Consider the following 5,930-nt stretch of genomic DNA (forward strand, 5'->3'; position numbering starts at 1 on the left):
ATAGAAGGGTTTATCATGAATATTATAGCTTCCATTGAGCTGGAATTTAGTATTCTGAAATATACAAAAGAAATTTCTGAAATGAGGAGATCCACACTTTTCTCGCTTTACATTTAGAATCATGGATATTTGAGTTTCCCACTGAACAAACAGTAGTCTAATTGTGCTCCTGAGTATCTCCTGGCACTAAAAAATAAAATAATAAAAGCTAAATGACTAAAAATAAATGTACTTTTAAAAATCTGAGTTCTACAGCAAGAGATTCTGTTGCCTCTCTGAATTTAGTATAGTGGCTATTTTTCCTAATACAAAGGTTTTCTTTTCATTCATTCATTCATCATTCATTCTTTATTTTCTTTCTTTATTTATTTTGCTATAGTGCATGTGCGCTCACAGGAGACAAAAAAACAGAGAGAGGGAAAGTGAGAAATCGCCTCCCAAGTGATGGCCACACTGTAGTCCCTTCTCCTTCATTTTACTCTCAGGATCTTCAACAAACATATACATCTATACACACCCAGCATGATTTTCAAGCCAATGGGTCTGGGACTTGAACCGTGGTCAGTCATGAGAGAATGCACCATCTTAACCAGCTTAACTGCTGGTCCCTGAAGAAGAATGCACCGTCTTAACCAGCTTAACTGCTGGTCCCTGAAGAAGCATTCTTTTAAACAGTTTTCTACATTTAGAGTTTTATTTATTTATTTTTTAAATCCAATATCCAGCCTGTGTTTATCTCAGTCTTGTTCATGAGGTCTTCTTTTGGATTTCAGTTCTGCTTTTATGAGAAGAAATCACAAAAACAATTTGAATAAATTTAAATACACTATGGCAACAAACCATATGCCATACATTTAGAAAACCTCATCTGGATATTTTTATTTTCTCTCATTGACAAGTCTTACATTTCAGATTTTTTTTAATCTATCTGTTATTAAGCAGATGTCACTCAGAAAAAAAATTGTGCATGTATAGTAAATAATCTGCAGATTTGAAATACTTTAACTGAATTTAAGAATCTGGGTCTTAGAGATCAGAAACAATTGTATATTAATCCTACTATAAATTTAGAACTTTATAGAATGAAAGATGTTGAAATCCTTACTTATGAGGAGGATTTTAGGTATCCACTCTCTGGGTACGAGTAATACCAGGGCTCCTGGTGACTGATGTGTTTCACGCTACATTTGACAATTCTTCCTTATCTAATCCTAATGAATGGTTTTAACTTTAAGGATCATGTTTTAGCTAATTCCATACTGCACGCCTAACGGCACAGGGTGTTTTTTTTTTTTTTTCAACAATAAAAATAGACGTGGATCTAAAGAAAGAAGTGGTCCTGATTAATAAACTTCATTACACTGACTTCAGAGACCCAGGGTAAGACTTCTCTGCTGCTAGCCAGCAGTGCTATCCTGAAAACTTTGTAGCACTGCATTTAGCATGAGCTACAGTTTGAATATGTCTCCCAAAATTTATGTGTTGCGCCATTATATTGGGATTAAATGGCTGAAAACAGTCTGGATATGGGATTGGGGGATCCTGGGAAAGAGATTAGTTATTGGGTGATTAGGGTAGGACCTCCGAGATTGAGCTCTGGTGGGTTTATTAGGAAAGAGAATGGCACCAGAAAAGGAGAGAAAGACCCACATGGATACAGGCCACACTCCACTCCGCTCAGAGCTTTGCCATCCACCATTTTGTGATGGCTTTGAACTTTCCAGCTATCAGAACTGTTAGTCAAATGTTTACCTATTTTGCTTAGTCTTGGATATTTCTGTTAGCAACGCAATAGCGATCAGTACAAGCTCCTTCAGTGTTTTCTAGAGTCCTTTTCTGAACTGAGAACAGTGTGATAAATTGTATAAATTGAAAAAAGTTCTCAAAAATAACCTAGTTGGGCTATTTTATATCATAACCCCCCCCATAGTGTTCTGGGGATTGTTTGAAGTCACTACATTTGTGATAAGTTGTTCTTCTTAACAGTGAAATCTTTAGAGCTAGTGTTCTGGGGGGCTGTTTGAAGTCACTACATTTGTGATAAGTTGTTATGTAGCTACAGAAAATTAATACAATATTCTTGAAGATCATGTCCTAAAGACTGGGCTAAAATACAATTTCAGTAGAATATGTTGATGAAATTAGATTGTATTTGACCTTTTTTGATAGATTTTTGCATTTTATTGAAATATTACATGAATAAGAAATTGGAAATACAATCACATCAAAGAAGAAATTGTCACGGTTTTGATGCTTAAGCCAAATTTTGTAGGGCAGATTTCAAAAAGGTGTGAGGTTATAACAATGTAAAAACACAGTTAACCTACTTATAGGGATGCAAAACATACAATCATAGGTTATTTTCAATACAAGAAAACTTAAATTTGTTTGCTTTAATTTCTTAAAACTACTAAGACAAAGCACTAGCTTGTATTTTTATTTACAGCATACTCGATACTCCTATGTAATCTATACCAAATCCAAAAAAATGGAACTGTCCAAAACCAAAGGTTCTGCAAAATCATGATTTAACAGGTTGTTTTGAAGCTAAACTGAAGGCTGAAACAATAAAAGCATCGTAACTCCCACAATAAGGAAACTCTGCAAGCCCAGTAATGTCTGAGAGCAGTTATGAGAAGAGGAAAAATAAAAAGACTTGAGTATATAACAGTGATTTCTTTGACCCAACACAAATGGCAGCAAACTGCTACTTAAAGATGAAACAGATAAGAATGTAGATCTAGAGCCAATCATATCTTGCCAGTATCATTTTCAAGCCCTCACTTGTCTATTTCCATTGTTGCCCATAAGTATCCTGATAAAATTCCTGGTTGTCATTATTGTAACCATAGTTACCAGAATAGTCTCCACCTTGCTGAAGCAGCTGCTGAGCGATGGGTTGGGAACACCGGTTCTGTTGGTTGTTGGTCTGACGATGCTTGGAATCAGGTTGGTTGTACCCATCTGCCTTTCTCTTGCTTTCTACATTGTCCCCACGATTGTCCCAAGATCCACGAGAACCATAGGCTCTCTGTTGTTGTGCAGGACCCCCTCTGCACCCCCTAGAATTTCTTGGTGGCCCCAAGGGTACCCCCCTTTGTAAATAGCCAGCTCTACCTCTTGGAGTTGGTGCTCCCTGGCCCCTTGGTGGTGGTGGAGCACCTCGCCCTCCCCTTCCTCCTTCTCTTCCTCTTCAGAGCATGGTAGGGATCTTCATAGCCGCCACGATAGTCATGATAATCATAACCATAGTACTCGTCATAGTAATCTTCATAGCCATAGTAATCTGGAGGGTAGCCATATCCACCTCCTCCCCAACCATGACCCTGACCTCTATCTGGAGGTGGCATGCAAGGAGGAGGGTGATAGTAATAATCTTCATACACAGTGCTTCTGGAGGCCTGTCTAGCATCTTGGCGCTCTTTTTCTTGTCTGGTGGCTGGGTTAAGACAATTTCAATTTCTTCCCCTCCTATTTCTTTGGCATTCATTTCATCCATAGCCTTAACATCTGCTCCTCTGTCTTCAAAATGAACAAATGCATAATCTTTCAACTTCTTTACTCTTTCAAATTTTCCAAACTCAGAAAATGACTTTTCCAATATTTCTTCCATCACTGTATCAGCCAAGTTTCTCACAAATAAAACTTTCACCTTAGTCATGACTTTGGGATCTGGTTCTTCCACAGGGTCAGCCCATCAACTACATTTCCCCACGCTTTTACTTTTCCACTCATCAGCCAGCGTCTGGCTTGTGCTGCTGACTTGTGATCCTCATAGTCAGGAAACAGAACCTCCGATTCTTCTTTTTGTTGGGTTGATGATAGAGAATAACGTCCACCAAACCCTCTGTTAAACCTGTGACTTTACTGAATTCTTCCAGAATGTTTTCTTTAGTCTTATTCTTTGGAATAGATCCAACAAAAAGCCTATTGAAATGCACACTCCAAATGCACACTCCAAGGTGTTTACCAGGGCAAATTTCATAGCTGTCACACAGTTTAACAGCTTCTTGTGCAGCTTCCTTTCCACAGAAGGTGATAAATGCGTACCCTCTGTTCTGACCAGATAGTGGATTCATCATAAGACACAGATCCCCAATGAGACCAGCCTTCTCAAAAAGAGGCACCAACTTATCTTCACATAAATGTCTTGGAACTTTACCTGCAGAGACCTCTGTTCTAATCCCAGGTTGCACATCAGAGTATGCAATGTCTGGGGAAGGACCGCCATACTTCCTCTGTCCAGTATATAACCAGTCCTCTCAAGCAAGGCCTTGATCTTTGCCTCATCAGGACCCTTTGTGGACTCTCGTGCCTTGCTCCTCTGTTTCTCTCTTTGCCTGTAGGTCTTCATTACTCTACATAAAAATGCACTTTTCTTCTGAACATGTGATAAGTCACTTACAGAAAGAACTCCTTCTTCATTCAATTCCCTGAAAGCATCAATTGCTCTTTCATCATGATCGACATAAGCTACCAATCCTGTCTGAGCTATTTCATTGCCTTTCTGCCACCTTCTATGTGAGGCCTGCCTACATCAGTGTCTTGTAGTGTTCTGAGTGAGCCGCACTGGAAGAATCCACTGGTTCTTCCTCTTCTTTTAACTGTACCGCATCACCATTCATCTGATTAGCCGTTTTACTATGCAGGGCAGAGCAGGGGTGGGTGGCTGGGCCTGTGAGAATCAGCGTGAGGAGCTTAGAAAACGACTAGAAATGGCATGTGTGCCACCCCCTCACCCGCTCATGGACCATATTTGACATTGAAGTGATGTGAAAGGTGCAATTTTGTTTTCGAGCCAATGGCCCTGTACTTTTTATTGAAAAATCAGGACCACAGGGCTAAGCACTGGAAGAAAATTATGGCCTATTATAGCAGTTTATAAGAAGCATGCCAGGAGTGTCATCTTATTTCTTAAAACAGTTTCTCTTATAGGGTTAGAGAAACCCAAAATCATTTTCTTTGCTAAGTACAGGTCAAGTTCATTGGAATTTGAGAACAGTTGGACATAAAGAATGTGCATGTAAAATTATAGAAGAGAAAGTTCTGGGTGGAGTGTGACTTTATACAGTACTGCTGAAATCCACTAATGTTAGGTAGCAGGAATAAAACTCTGGTGGGGCACTGAAAATGCAGTGGTAGATGATATTGCATTTTGTTGTGCTTCAGGCTTTGTTATTTTATCTCAGGCTGTTCATATTTCTGGAACGGTTATTATTGAAGCCTTGTATAAAGGGAAAGCTGCCCCATCCACGAATGTGTCACTGTAGTTATCTGGATGATGTCATCTATTGGATTCACAGTGAAAAATTTAAGTATAAATTTTTCAATAGTCAAACAAATAGGAAAACTAGTTTACTCCTTAGAAATTAAGATCCATGCTCTTTGATAATTATGGTTTCTGAATGGTCAAGTCTTTGACAGAAACTTGACTTCCTTAGAATTTTTCAAATCTATTCATACAAATGGATAGATTATATAATTTTAAAATAATTATTTTATTTAACTATATTTATTTATTTATTTATTTTAATTTGACCAGAGAGAGAGAGAGAGAGAGAGAGAGAGAGAGCGAGCGAGTGAGAGAAAGTGAAAAAGCAAACCATCAGGTCCCGGACTCGAACTGCAGTTGGCTATGTGGGAGTCTAGCACCCTTAACCACTGTGACATCTGCTGGACCCAAATACAGATTATGTTTTAATTTAAATTTTGGTGTATTTTGTAACAACCAATTTTTAGCACCACAACTAGAATATAACAAAGTAACTTTACATGCTGTTAAAACACAGTGGATTATAGAACTCTAGCTATTGTTACTGTAAATATAATTACTCTTGAAGACCCAAGGGTCGTAAGATATAACACGAAGAATTTGGAAGTGCTAGGAGCAGCAGAAGGCTTAGTGGTTTCGTTGCTAGACTTATATGTAG

General features: G+C 38.4%; 1 pseudogene; it reads right to left on the reverse strand.

Moving 5' to 3' along the window:
- Positions 1-2,728: 2,728 nt before the first annotated feature.
- Positions 2,729-4,372, reverse strand: LOC102490173 (heterogeneous nuclear ribonucleoprotein R pseudogene; annotated as a pseudogene).
- Positions 4,373-5,930: the final 1,558 nt, after the last annotated feature.

Source organism: Tupaia chinensis, unplaced genomic scaffold (assembly GCF_000334495.1).
Source record: "Tupaia chinensis unplaced genomic scaffold, TupChi_1.0 Scaffold143867_1, whole genome shotgun sequence".
NCBI classification, from domain to species: domain Eukaryota; kingdom Metazoa; phylum Chordata; class Mammalia; order Scandentia; family Tupaiidae; genus Tupaia; species Tupaia belangeri.